This window comes from Solea solea, chromosome 2 (assembly GCF_958295425.1).
Source record: "Solea solea chromosome 2, fSolSol10.1, whole genome shotgun sequence".
NCBI lineage: Eukaryota > Metazoa > Chordata > Actinopteri > Pleuronectiformes > Soleidae > Solea > Solea solea.
The window spans coordinates 32,081,745-32,096,612 of record NC_081135.1 but is presented as its reverse complement, the minus strand read 5'-3'; the positions used below and the strand labels follow the sequence as shown (position 1 = coordinate 32,096,612).

General features: G+C 38.7%; 1 protein-coding gene across 3 annotated transcripts in view; it reads left to right on the top strand.

Annotated features, from left to right (window-relative positions):
* Positions 1 to 14,868, top strand: part of hdac4 (histone deacetylase 4) — a 110,571-nt gene that overhangs the window by 13,558 nt on the left and 82,145 nt on the right. The window contains exon 1 of one of the 3 annotated variants that reach the window (XM_058619252.1): positions 3,031 to 3,133. The exons of the other annotated variants lie outside the window; for them this stretch is intronic. The gene's annotated coding sequence lies outside the window, so the exon portion shown is untranslated. Of the gene's footprint in view, positions 1 to 3,030; positions 3,134 to 14,868 lie in introns of those variants that run through there. 3 annotated transcript variants of the gene reach the window in all.

The window sequence follows — 14,868 nt, the reverse complement described above, 5'->3', positions numbered from 1 at the left end:
TGATATTGAGTGCTGTCCCAAGTTTTAAAAATGTAAGGATCCTTATAAACATGGATTAATTAATACTACAAATAGAGCAGAATGCCGATTAAACACATTCCAACTGGCAAAGAAACTGTTTAATCCTGGGGTTAACATATTTTTGACCAATGGAAAAGTTAAGTCATTTTTATCTTCAGAGTTTGATGAGGTAGTTTAAGACGGTGATAACTGATTAATGGATTTGTTTGATCAATTATTATTATTTTGGATTTAATCCGGTGTATGATTCTAATTTTGGTAATTTTGGTAATAACAGGCATGCAGGCAAGGGTACAAAAATTTTACACAACACAACACTGTTTTTACTACTTATAAATTATATATAATATATAATTATAACACACACACACACTCCTGGACATGCTTGACCTCAACCAGGCAGAGAAACCCAAGTGTCCACCCCCAGAACCCTCTTTCTTAATTGAATCACCACCCTGATCCATGCTGCTTTTCAAATGCTTACCAAAATGAACAAAGGATAATTGTGTCCTCCTTTACCCATCATGCTTTGCCTGTCTTGGTCATATTCAGGCAGTGATGTCATAGCCATTGATTAGTTGTTGTTGTGACGTTGGTCCTGTGTGACACGCTGTGGATTTCTGGCAAAGCCTCCCTTTCTCTTTAACTGTGAGTAAAGACGCAGCTGACTTTTTGCCAGAAGAGTTTGCGTCAGCGCGGATGTTTCAGTCCCTCCACATAGCTGTGAACACTGGCACAGGACAAAGGTATCTGTCATTTTCTTCTTTTTACTGAAATACACTGTTATGTAAGCTTGAGTGGGTCTTTTATTTTTACACATTTCCATATGACGTCTATTCCCATTTCTCACACAATGTTTTTTTGATCGTTAAAAGCTTACAGAGTTTCTGAAAAGACTTTAAGGTGTAGGATTGCAATTTCATTTTTGTCACTTTAGAGGTACATGTGAGGTACCAAACTCATCAGCCATATGTCAGTAGTTGGGTATAAACATAATCACACTTTGATAAATTTATAACCAACTAAGCCAAATTCTCCACACACGCCATACCCAAGCAACATCATAGGTGATGTAAGTGCATGTTAGTTTGTAGTAGTTTTCCACTGTTTGCAGTCCTTTCTCCACCTTGAGGAACTCTGAAAGTGAGAAAGATGCTAGTACTTCTCAGTTTCACTTCCTTTTAGCTGCTTATTTTCCCCTTGTCACCCTCCAGTCTGTGCATGATTGCTAAGTCCTTTTCCATATATGACTTGATCATTATTTCCTATTCTTTAACCAACATTTTAGAGCACTGAAGGGCCTTTTGTCTGACTTAAACTTGGGTGGTAAAGGCTGGCAAGAGCTGGCATTTTTTAACTGGGTTTGTGGCCTTGGAGGCAGAGCTGGAACTCATACACACACACACACACACACACACACACACACACACACACACACACACACACACACACACACACACACACACACACACACACACACACACACACACACACACACACACACACACACACACACACACACACACACACACACACACATACATACAAACTCTCGCTCATCCCAATAAAACCTTTCCTCCCCCTCCTCGGTCCGGTGGCAGTAATCGGTGACAGGTCCTGGATGTGGGGGATCTTGCGTCACTAAATCATCACACAGAGTGGCTCCCCTGCCTGCAACCCAAACAGAGCGAGGGGCTGTCAGCTGCTGGAGGCCTTGAGTTTGTTAAACCCCTCTGCATAGGAAGCAAATGCTGGGTTTAGCAGGTTCTTGTAATTGTATATTTGGCACATTTGTCATTGTTTGAAGAGGTCCCAGTGATTTCTTTTCTTATCCATGGCAGTTGTGCTTTAAAAGAGACATCTGAAGATAATCTACAGTTTCTTGTGTGTGTCGTCGTGTTTCCTCTTTAGATATTATCACTGATAGCTGATGTGATAGTTTTCACCCACATCTCAATCTTAAAATTCATTTACACCTAATTCACCATTAGACATTTAAAGAAAACGGAACAAGAACAGAACAGTGGGGCAAAGGAAACATATTTTTCAAACTTGTAGTTTGTGTGTTTGTGTGTGTGTGTGTGTGTGTGTGTGTGTGTGTGTGTGCAGTTCCATTTCTTTTTGTAATTAGTTGTAGCAGAATACAGGGTGAGGGCTGCTGTGAGAAGTTGTTTTTAAGATAGATAGAACACAAAAAAATTATTCAGATCACTGCTCGGTGGCAGATGGTTGTGAATTCTTCATATTTAGATTTTATCATAGAGATTACTCTGTATTAGAGGGGATAAAACAATGAAATGGACACAGAGCACAGTAAGTGCCTGACAAAAGATAGTGTAAACAGTTCATGCCCGATAAGACTGTTATTGTTTTCTCCAGTGTGATTGATGGAGCCCTGCAACGTCATTAGATGGAACTGAAGGGCCTCCCTTTGCAGCCTTGTCTACCATTAATGCTTTTAGGATCTTTATGAAACTGTGCTGAACTGAAACCTAAAATGGGCTGATTTTCTGGAATATCACTTTATCAATTCTACATTACAAAAAAAAACAACATTTTTTTTCTCTGTGAGAAGGAGGAGAAACAAAATCAAGGAAATCTACTTGTGTGGGTGACAATGGTTAGATTGTTTGCTGGTGCATTCGCGGGTGACCAGCAGGAGTGAGTAGGAGCAGAATTTAGAAAACACATTTAAAAGTTATACTGTAGTTTTGGTTTGAGTATTAGTTTTCAAAGTCAGCTGCTCTGTAATTTCAGCTCCATGGGATTCAGCTTTAATTCTCTCACTCGCCTGTCAGTCTAATTTCCATATCTGCCCGTTTTTTTCCCTCACTGTCTTAGTTTTAATCAGTGTCTGTAATAACGACTCGCTGTGGGAGCTTTCAACAGCCTGCAGTTGTGGATTAGAAGATAGTGACTGGTCCTGGGGCAGGCCGCTGGAAAGGGGAAGTATAATCTTCAAAAAGGGAGCTTAACCACTGTAGACCCACTCTGATTATTCCTCATTTATTCCTCAGAGGCCACTGTCACAAGGAAAAAGCCGTGGGTGTTAATTGATATGTTTCAGTCCAAGCACTTTACGGCAGTTGTCCAAAGTGTGAAGTCAACCAAGGTAAGAGGCAAAATTAAGTTGAGTCAAGGAGCTTATTCAGAGAAAGTTATGAAAGAAGTTTTTATGGAGAGTGAAGCAGTTAATTTGATCTGTGCTTTTTGTGTGCTTGCAACTAGCCATAGTCGCCACAGCTATCTAGTTTGTCAATTGTCTGAAAAGCCAGACGGACACAAAAGCGCTGTCTTCTATCTGTGTGCGATGCATTTGAGTGCTGCAGAAATGTTATTGTTCTCATTTATCCTTGGCTCAGTACATTTTTCCTCAATGGAAAGATGGATGAGAATGAGAGTTGAACCAGGCTAAACAGAAGCCTTTTTTAAGAGAACAATAGAAGCTGCTGTGAAGAAATAAAATTACTGCCCGATTATTGTCTTCCTGTCCACAGATTTCCAGAATATTCCATTTAAGCAATCTCATTGCCAGATGAGACGAGTGTACAATTTAGCCCTCGGAAGAATTTATTAAGCGATCAAAGCTTTGCGTTCGTCTAAAGAGAAGCTTAGAATTGAATTATGCTGTACACGGTTCTTTCAAATAAACAAAGATCCACCAGTCATCCTTTTTGTTCAGGTGATGGTTTTATGGTTTGCCAGCTAAATTAGGCAATTTGATTAGACAATTTGATACGTCAGTTTTAACCTCCTCCGATAACTAGTTTCAGCCTTTTGTGTCAAACTTTTTTCTTGTTTACTGTGCCTGGCTTTCAGCAGTCATGTCACTAAAGAGGGCTTTATCGTACCTACCACAGGTTGTGTGTTGCTTTGTGGGGGGGAGGGCATGTAATTATGACTCAAATCATTTTATAGAAGTGGAAAATTTTGATTATAGCTTCATTCTAAGGCAACTATTTTGATGCAGTATTCATGTTTGGATGATGGCATGTAACTAGTAACTATGAAACCTTTGTCACACAAATAAGTGAGTAAACCCAATATTTGGACCTGGGTGGTCCCACGAAAAAGGCAATCAATGCCATTCCAATTGCTAGTTGTTGATCTGCCCCATGGTGTTTTGTTACCCGTATGTGAAATGTGACATTACAAACACACCAGGAATAAAGAGTCCAAGGAAGAAGAAAACAACACCACTATTTTTGACTCTTTGGGATCTTTTACTAGAATTCCTCTCCCAATTATTGCTTCACTTGATTCCACTGATGAAAGAAAAAGATATTGCCCGCTAACTTTGGTTGTAAAAAGTATGGTTTACTACAAACATTCATGGCTAATGGCTATGCTAATGGAAGATAGATAGATTCACGCTGTAGCACTGTGCCACAAATTTAAAAAGAAACTGCTGTGGTAACCCGGGTCAAGTTCCCACTAATGCAGATCGGAGCCGAAGCCGATATAAACCTGTGTGCATTGTGTGTCATTTGACCCAGCAGTGAATGTCAATGAAACACATTCCCACTGGTCCAAATTTTTTTTTGGCAGAATGGAAATGGGTGAGAGTGGGAATGGGGTATTAGTGGTACTAGACAGCAGTCACCGTAGCCCAGATGTCCAGTCTGTGGATATGGATATGGAGATTAAGAACATGCAAGACCTTGAAGATTAACCCTCAAGGATTCACATCTGCTGCCAAGCTTAAAGTACGAGAGAAATGCAAGATGTCCCAGTGTCTATGAGACCTCTGTGCCGCAAATAACCCTGGCATTGTGAGACAAGAGAATCCCTCCACTGCTGTATTTCCCATATGGCTGGGAGGTGAAATCCACTGCAAGGGTTCAGCAGAGGACAGCCGAGAAGCAAGAGGCTGGTCAGGTGGGTCCCTGAGGATATAATCCTCCTGCTTCTATGAACAAAGAAAAATCAAAAGTCCCTGGTAGTTACACAATCCCTGTTAGGAAGGGCTCAGTGCACCCTGGGTCTCCCAGGGCAGAATGAACTTTTCCAGGCACTAATCCAAGGATAAGCCCTGAAACGGAGGCCTTCCAACTCCGTTGTGTTCTGTGGTGTACCAAAAATGCCTGAAATGCCCCTTGGAACTGCCATGCTCACTGTGAGTGGCATCTCCTGCAGATATGGAAAATTCCTCATGGCAACAGGTAAATACAGAGCAGAGCCTAATCCAGTAGAGCTGGAAATATTAATATGTGGCAACACATATTTATCTTAAAAACAGCAGTCAACAGTCGATTCAAACTTACCATTTTGTTCAGCATAATCCACTCGTACAACATTTAGCAGACTTGAATTTGCTCAGTTAAATGTACTAGATTTAAATAAATTAAGTGAAATGCCTTCAGAAATACAAGTTTAATACTTTAGCTGTGTTTTCAGAGTGGAAAAGTTTAGTTTGGTACAGTACGGTCAGTATTTAATTTGCTATTTCCATTAGGAATAGTACTAAAATAACCGGCCCCAACCCTTCCATTCTTTGGTGCCTTTCCCTTGGTGTACCAGAGTAAAATGGCACGGTACGATTAGACTGGCACCATCCACGACAGTCAGCTGATTGGGCGACAGAAAAATGTCACTCCCTTGTGATTGGTGTAAATATCCCATGGAAGTCAAATAGGCAAATGCCCGCAGACTTATCTCCAATCCAATCCAATCCAACTTTATTTGTTAAGCACTTTAAACAAACCGCAGTGGACCAAAGTGCTGTACAGAATAAATAAAAGACATAATAAGTAAAAGGTTCAAAATGAGATAAAACAGCTTAAAATAAATTAAAAATAATACAAAACACAGGAAGAAATGGCAGCCATACAATAAAAAAACAATAAAAATAATTTCAAATTAAAATAAATAAAAATCAACGTCTCACAAAGTGTCAAAGGCCAAAGAGAAAGGGTGGGTTTTAAGGAGGGATTTAAAAACAGACAAGGACGAGGCTATCTCATACAAAGCTAAACATCTTAACATCTTGTTGAACAGCCACAAACCAAGTAGGAAAAAAAGCTGTTGGATTGTCCTCTGTTTGTTGTCGTCACACGTATGATGTCACACTACAGGGCCATAGCCGACACCCCGTCTACTAAACTACACTACTGTTCTCAGTTGACCCAAGATAAGGTAAAAGGTAAAAGGTAGAACTGTAACGGTGTTGGGAACTTTACAATTTCCGGGTTCTGAACCACTTGGGTAGTTTGGACAGCAGGGTCTGGATGTATCCTTGCTCTGGCAGGAGATGAGCCTCCTTATGCCCCAAGTGCTGTGTGAGTAGTTTTTCTGGCTATGTAATGCAGTAATTCAGTCTGGAAAACAATGGTTGTTAAAGTGAGCATCCACAGATACATCCCAGCATTAAAACAGGTTTTAATGATCAGTGTTTTATGTTTCTCTCCTCTCTACTCTCTACTCAGCAAGGTTTTTAAACTGCACCTCTGGAGCTACTCAGCTGCCAATACTAGACTCCTGTGCTTATACTTGGCAACTTGAATGTGTGAAAAATTGAGTACCTTGTTTTAAAGGGGGGGGCGCGAAGCAGGGCTGCATATTGAACATCCCCTAAATATATAATGAATCCAAGGGAAGATCATTTCTCTTAGCTGTGATCTTTGACCACATATTTTGTTTTAAATGTACTTAAGGAAGTTATGGTCTTCCGACCACATGACAATAAAATGGTCAGAAAAAGCAATATACACCCTTTTCCACGGAATTAGGTGTTTAGAGTTATTTTTTCTTTTTCCTGAGTTTTAGTTTCGTCTTTATGTTTCACCTCTGTTGCCATGTAACTAAAAACCTATTCAAAGTAGGTGCAGAATTGAAATGCTGCATGCTGTGACCTACACTAAAAAGAGCCACTGGGACATGATTAGTGTTTTGGCTAAACATATTTGCAGTTTTGGCTGTGGAGAGACAAATGAGTGCAAGGTTTAATTGCAAAATGTCAAGTTTATGTTTTGGGTAAATTTAGCTTCCTCATCTGGCATTTTATAACTTGTTCAGAGATAGTGAGGGGAATAGAGGAATATTACCAGCTTAATATTTTGTTAATATTAAGCTGGTAGGGTACACAGCTGGAGAAAAAGACTATTCTACTTTTATGACATAGCAGCTCTCTTAAAGTGATCTCAGTGCCTGACCATATCATTGCAAAGTTATCCTGTTAAACACAACACATTAATGGTTAATATTTGTCAACTTTTGCCCGGACTCAACACCTGGGTTTGAGATTGTATAACGGCACATATTGACAGTCGGAAAGTCAGTCAGTGATGGACAGTATAAATAATAGTTTGCCATATAGTGTCAACCCAATAGTGTTGATGTTATTTAAAGATGAATAACGCCATAAAATTATGCTTAATCACTTTTCCCAACAGCTTACATTAAAAAAGTGTAGTGGTTCGTGCAGGAGCTCTGGGTTTACCAGTGCTAGTTCACCGAGTTCAGCAGCACTTGCCATCAGTCAAATTGCATGAAACAGAGGTTTGTTGTCCTCCCCATTTGTAATTTACCAGGCTTTTCTGTCAGCCATTAGCATAACATAGCAAGCTCATTTCTTCAGCTTTCAGAAGCAGTGGGTAATTTGATGAATGAAACATCAAGGATATGCTGTTGCCGAGATTAATGAGCTGGTTTGATGAAGACAAAATATTGCACATTGTTCATTTGTAAGCTTATTACCAAAGTTGGGTAAGAAGGTAAGCGTTAGACTGCTTTGTTTCCCTCTGTGTTGCATACTTCGTTAGGTTTGCAAGTGAATGTTGGCATGCAGGAAAAAAGGGTTGTGTGGACTTGTCAAATTTCTTAGCCTTGCAGTTCATTTGTATAAATCAATTGATGCAGGCCACTGTGAATCTCAGGGGTGTTAGCTTGTACTAATGCTACACTATCTCTACCCCCGTGACCCTGACAATGACTGTGTCTTTGTGTCGATGTATGTCAGGCTGGCACCCTTTCGCATGCTCTTCTTGGGTATTAAATAAATAGAGAGGCATGAAAAATGCATGAAATAGCTTCGTAAAATGTCCTGAAGAGCTTTGAATGGATATATCAAGGATGCAGTACATGTAAGATTGTGCTCTAATAGTAAAACTGTAATGGTCTGAAAGTGGTTGAAAGAAAGTGAGTCACCACAAGCAACGGAAATGATGAACGGGTCAGGATGGATTTGCGACCTTCTATTTTCCCCCGGCGCCACCTTATTCATGAAACATTTTTGACAGCATTTTACAAGATCTTTTTTTATCAAGATCTTGAAAGAAGTTGGATAGATGACTAATAAGCAAATAAAATACCTCCGGGAGTTTGAGGTTATTTCCAGAAAAAATAACTTTTGCTACTTTCTAAAAATGTACCATTTGATGTTTAAGTGTAGTTGTCTGTATTTTCTTTGGAAATAAAGACTGATTATTGAAATGACAACAGATGATCTGGATTTTAGAGATAATACAACAAGGGTAATGAATTAAAAGCATTGCAGAATATTGTGGTACAAGTAACATTGAGGAAACAAGAATGTATAAGAGTATACCGGCTATGACAAGACAGCTAGACTTGGGCTAAGACAGTTCAGACCTGATAATAACAATAACACCTGTAAACAGTGATTCATTCACAAGCGTTAATTCAACACCATCTGCTAAAACCCATATTTCAAAGTTAAAAGTCGACAGCAAATATTTTTCTCCATTTCCAGTTTCTGTATTTCAGCCCTGTGTAACTGGCAGACTTTACTCAAAAACCACACTTCTTTTACAATTATTGACGATATCCAATAAAGTTTCGTTGGTGAAGTATATGACAGGATGAATCTGGGTCATTGAGTGTTATCAGTGAGAGATTAGAAGCCAGGGAAAGGTTGTTTTTGACCTATTTAAAGAGACAATTAATAGACAAAGTTGTGCACCCCCTTCAGTGTTTTCCTCGCTCACAAATTTATTCACACATTCATTCCGAGAACAGAGGGCATTTTGTTGCTTGCAAGCACGGATCTAACGGGGAACCCTTCAGCTTTTGTCTGCACCACACGTAGAGCGGTCTCATGCCAAAACACAAATAAACTAAACCAGATCAGACTACTTTTTTTTTTTTACATGTGATGCTAATTTCTGTCACAGAAGGTGTTTCATTGCATTATATGTGATTTATAGATGTTTCTAATTTCTAGTTTGGCCCAAAATTAAGTACAAGAAATCTTGGCTATTGGCACCACGGAGAGCAATAAAAGGACTCCTGTTTCATACTTAAGAGTAATATTTTAAGCTCTCTGCATCATCCCCAGTCTGTCCACTTACGTGATGATGATCCACATATTAAGTTGACAGAGGATCAAGGCAAGCTGCTGCATTATCCAATGAAGCAAATACCCTATAGTAATGTTGATGGTGATCTAAAAGCAGTCTGAGATTAAAGCACCTGACTCGTGTAATCATCTCGATGTCAGTGGCCTGTGCGATGTCACGTAATGTGCCATTAATGCACCAGATTGTTGTTGTGTTTATACTTTCTCAGCATCATTCTGTCCACTGGTTTATCACAGCCAACCTCAGTCATTTTGTGAGTTTTCTCTGAGAACCATGAAGACTACCCCCCCCCCGCCCCCATTTCCAGAGAGTGTTCAATAGTTCACCACTTTGGTACTGTGAAAAGAATTCTTACATGCATGAAACGATAAATATTGCTAGTTGGATGATATGCTTTTCCAAAGATGCACATCATACTTGGGCTGATTTGATTTGTAATGTGATTCTGATTTATTGCTACTTAATAGTACAGATCAATTTGATTTTCCATTTCCTCCTTAAACATCAACTGAATGATGATTGAAATGATGAATTTCCTGAGACACACAAGTTATATTTGCCAAATTGATGTACATCACATTAGTCAGTCAGTCTGACATTTATTGAAAGTACATAGTACAGAACAGTGGACCGTGGTGCATAACATGCGCACCTGAGTGTGTTTTGTTCGCTGCTACAATTACCTGCTTCTGCTAATAATAAACAAGTGCAATCAGGCCAAGTGGAAAATTAAGTGTGATGTAGCTTTGTTTACTCTGTGTTCTCTGAGCAAGTGCTGTATGAAAATAAAATGATGGGCCAACGGGAAAGATGTCTTCAAATTAAACTGAAAATGTCTTTTCAAACCTCTGGAGTGCAGATAACAAAGATGAAGAGAAGTTCTAGTAATTTTTTTGGGTAAATTGACAACTGCTGCTGTACAAACATCCTTGAAATAGATTGACACAGTGAGGCATTTAGTATCATTGTTCGTTTTACAGTACAACGCACTTCTCTTACGGGAACCATCAATGGTTTAGCTCTTAGATGGCTTATTGCCCCTGTTATCGACAGCCTTTTTTGTCAAAACACCATTGAGCTTCGCTGTGTTAAATCTACATGAAAATAATCGTGACTGTTTTAATTCTAATTAGAGGGAGAAAAGGGCCTGAGCCAATCGTTCACAGTGAATGACTCTGTGGGTTTGTGTGTGTGTGTGTCTGTAAGTGTATGAAGATATACTCTGTGTATCATTGTCCAGGCCAAGCTCAGTCACAGGCACTTTGATTTCTCCCTTTTATGTGAATGGTAGCCGTCATGAGTGACACATCATGCAGTGGGGCTTTAAAATCTCGCAGTAAAAAGGCTGTAATTGTAGCGTGTTTAGTCACTGTTCATACACTAGTTAGTCTCTGTGAAGGGTTTATTCAGTCAATGCTTCATTAGCATGACTCACATCCTGACATTTCATTGCCAGTGTGTCATCTTACTGTCGTCTCTCAGCCACTTCCAATCTGCACCAAACTCAGCTGTACGGGAAGGCGTTCGGCAGTGTTCTAACCAATGTTTTATTGGACCTTTTATGTGAAGGATTTATGAAACAGTGGACGCGGATTAGAATCAGATTTTATAGACTAAGACACTAGAGGGGGGAAAGATATATTGTCTAAGATCATATCGTGATTGTTGTTTTAAAGTTATGCAAATTGGCATTATAGAGTATTTGAATAAAGGATGGAAATAATGTGTTGCAGTTATGGAAGACTGATGGTCACAGACTCTCAACCCCCTTTATTATTATTATTTTTTTTATTTCTTAAATGTACATTTTTTAGTTTCCAATGAAACACGCACTGAAACTCCACCCTTTTACAGAATGCGTGCAGCAGCGAGCAGGATTTAGTGTCACGTGACCTCTCGCTAGTTCAGCGTTTCTACACTGTAGTTCAGTTATTAGTCGTTAAGTTTAAATGAAATAATCATTGTGTCATTGGTATAATCTGTAAGCAACAATTAATGACTTAAACAATTAAAATCAAATTTTTAAACAATATCAACTAATTATTGTCATCATCTATCGCACCAAAAATATTGAGATATTATTTTTTACCCGTATCGCTCACTGCTTTTTTGTGATGTTTTATACTACATTTGACTTTTCACATCGCATTGAAGTGCACAGCAAGTAGCAATTAAACTCACTTACTGTCACCCCCAGTATACTTGATCCTGTAATCGTCGTCATGGCTTGGTAAATAACAAGAAGAAGAGCTCTATTTTAACATTGTCAGTGAATGAACTTAGTTTAAGGAAATTTAAAGCAAGCCTCGACCTGCTTTTGCTTCTTTAATCGTGGAGAAACATTTCAAAAGAGAATCACCTAAAGGTTGTCTACTAATTAATCATGGGTGTGTTCTCCAAACTGCTAAAATATGTGCTGCCAATTGGAAACAAAGCTTTTAGCCCGACCACAACTCATACTAATATCAACATGCACATCAGAGGTCAGATGAGTCCACAAGTACACCGACTATTTACACAAGTCTGGCACCAAATTTATAGAACGCTCCTGCATCATTTTGAAGCAGAAGTATATTCTTAAATCAGCATGTGAACACATTCATAATGCAACAGAGTGTGTCTTTAGTTTTTCAGGTACGTGGTCATCAACAAAAGTATTTGACAACTTAAGAGTTTGACCTAGAGGTGACTTTATATAGATGTGAAGACAATTCATTATTTCTTTGTTCAAACATTTCAGTCAAAACAAATAATAATAGTAAGACATTAATTCCAGCATGTCATGACAATGCATCCAGTAATTGGTTTATTATATCGTGACACTGTCATTGCATTGAGTATCACATTAACATCAACAAATGAAATGACTCATAGTGAGTGGACTGTATTCTGTTGCCTGAAGTCAATATAAAATAAACAAGTATATATAAATATTAGAGCTGAAACAATGACGCGATTTATCAATTATTAATCGATTACTAAAGTAATCATCAACTATTTTGATTATCGATTCATTTCATGATTAAAGCTTTGTAAATGTTTCTTTGCTCCCTAAAACAAAGGAATCATTAAAAAACTGAGTCATTTTGGTTTGTGGACAAAACAAGACATTTGAGAACATCCTTATTTCCAGGTTTGACAAACACTGATCAACATTTTTTAACGTTTTCTGACATTTTATGGACCAAATGGTTACTTGTTTAATCGGTTGAGATAACTAAATTAATCGTCACTCAGTTTAATAATCGACTTATCTGTTTGGTTGCTTTTTTTTAATCATTAAAACAATTATATAGTATATTTTCTGTTTTCTTTGCTCCATATGACAAAGAAAATCAGGAAAACTGAATAATTTTGGTTTGTGGACAAAACAAGGCATTTCGAGGTTTAGGAAACATAGAATATTGTTTTCTAAAATTGTACGGACCAAACAAGTAATTGATTAATTGAGAAAATAATTGTTAGTTGCAGCCCTTGTAAATATAAAACCATATTCTTACTTAAATAAGTTAAACTATTCATCGTCCCTTAATTAAAACACTGTTGATGTGGAATTGGCATATTCTCCTCTGGCTTCCTGTCACAGATCAAATCCATGCAGATTGGGGTTAAATTAATGAAACACTTCAAAATGACCATTGGTATGAATTGATTGTTGAGTTGATGATGACCTGATTGCTGTGTCCAGTGAGTGTGTGTGTGATCTTCAAAGTGAAATATGTAAATGGCTGGATCATGGATGGATACCACGTTGTACCCTAATTCTTACAATTAGTATTTGGAACATACAGCACTAAATATATATTTCAAAACAAATTTAGCTTCCAAAGGATGACATGTTCTCCCCTTTACCACAGAGAAAAACCTGATCTTATTCTACCCTGCCCCTCCTCCACATCCCTGCTTTTGCTTCAGCCAAACGATTTATGTCTAATTACCGGTTATAAGCACTGCACTTCCTCTGAAAGGCTCCATATTAGAAACCAAATCTTATAATTAACCCATCTTCTCACATGAAAGTAATGGTTGTGCTCTGCCTTGTCAGATGGCTCTGTTGACAGTCTGTCATCGCAGCCCGACCCTCCCAACAACCACCTCCCCAAAATATCAGCAGTGAAAGGAGAAATGAGCTGTCGACTGGCTTGGTGCAGACGAGTGAAGAGATTGCCCTTGAAAGTTGTCTAAGCGAAAGAATACCTCCTCCACATCGGACAGGCGGAAATTAAATGTTTAGCATGTAACATTTTGGCGATAACGTATCAAAGAGAACAAATGTAATGGACTGTCAAAGTAAAGCCATGTGGAAAAGACTATTGGAAACAAATTAAAATAACAAATAGTGCTCAAAATGATCTATTTTGTTTTCATACAGTTTTAACCCTTGTCGATTATAAAACCACTCAACTATGTAGATCAGACGTCCCACACTCGTGGCTTGCGGGCCAAATGTGGCCTTCCAAGCAATTTTGTGTGGCCCGCCACATAATATTATTTCCGTATGTTTGTTTGATTAATTTAGTGCCACAAATACATTTTATCGTGATCATACCAGCCATACCAACAGAGATACTTGTTTTGAAATTCTGAGAAATATCAATCGTCATATTTTTAAGAGCATGTTGCCCAGCCCTACTGAATAGTTGCCTTTTCTCTTGACTGGCCCTTTACCGGCCACATTAGATGCGAGTTTGCGACCCCGGGTGTAGATAAACAGATCGTATTCATTTTTTTCTTTTCAGTTTGTGCACATGTGCCAAATGTCGTCTCCTCAATCTCTCATTTCGGTTTGAATTTTTGCTTCTTGTAGTTTGCCGTTAGTCTGGAAGGTGATGACGAAGAGCACAGTCTGTGAGAGGATGGCGATGCTAATTGCGTTTTCTTTTGTTTAAACAGCACTTGTGTGAACTTGGCTGTTTTTTTTAAGTTTTCTGCCTCAGTGACTGATTTCAGGAGTGGATTAGTGTTGCTGAAGGAGCTTGTTGACATCAGATGGCATGGGAACTATGAATCCACACACAGGGCTCAACGAAGGAGTGCAGGCAAACCTGCACTGGGCACGTACAGCAGGGGAAAAACAAATAAACTAAGCCCAAAGCAAGTATCCCCACAGTTGGCATGTTTCCATAGACATTTGGTAGAGAGAGGATGGATTCAAGAAGGTTTTGGTTATCAGCAAAGGATTTATTAGGGTTATCTTTCAGTCGTTTGTAATGCTGTAAGTATATCCTGCTTGTGTAACAATTTGATTGCATTTGTCAACTAATATAAAGCCATTTAAGTCAAGTTAATTGACAGTATAAGTTTTCTTATCAAATAAAACAGTGCAGTCTAGTTTTCTGACTTTGTGTGGCTCCTTCCAGACGCTGCATTCTACAGTCTCATAACAGCCTTTTATTCCAATGCAAAATTTGTCCCATCTGTTGTAGACTAACAGCGGTTGCATGTGCAAACGGGACACATGACAAAAGAAATTCAGCAATAGATAATAATCATAATGGTGGCACAATCCACTCAGCATCAGATTGCTCGG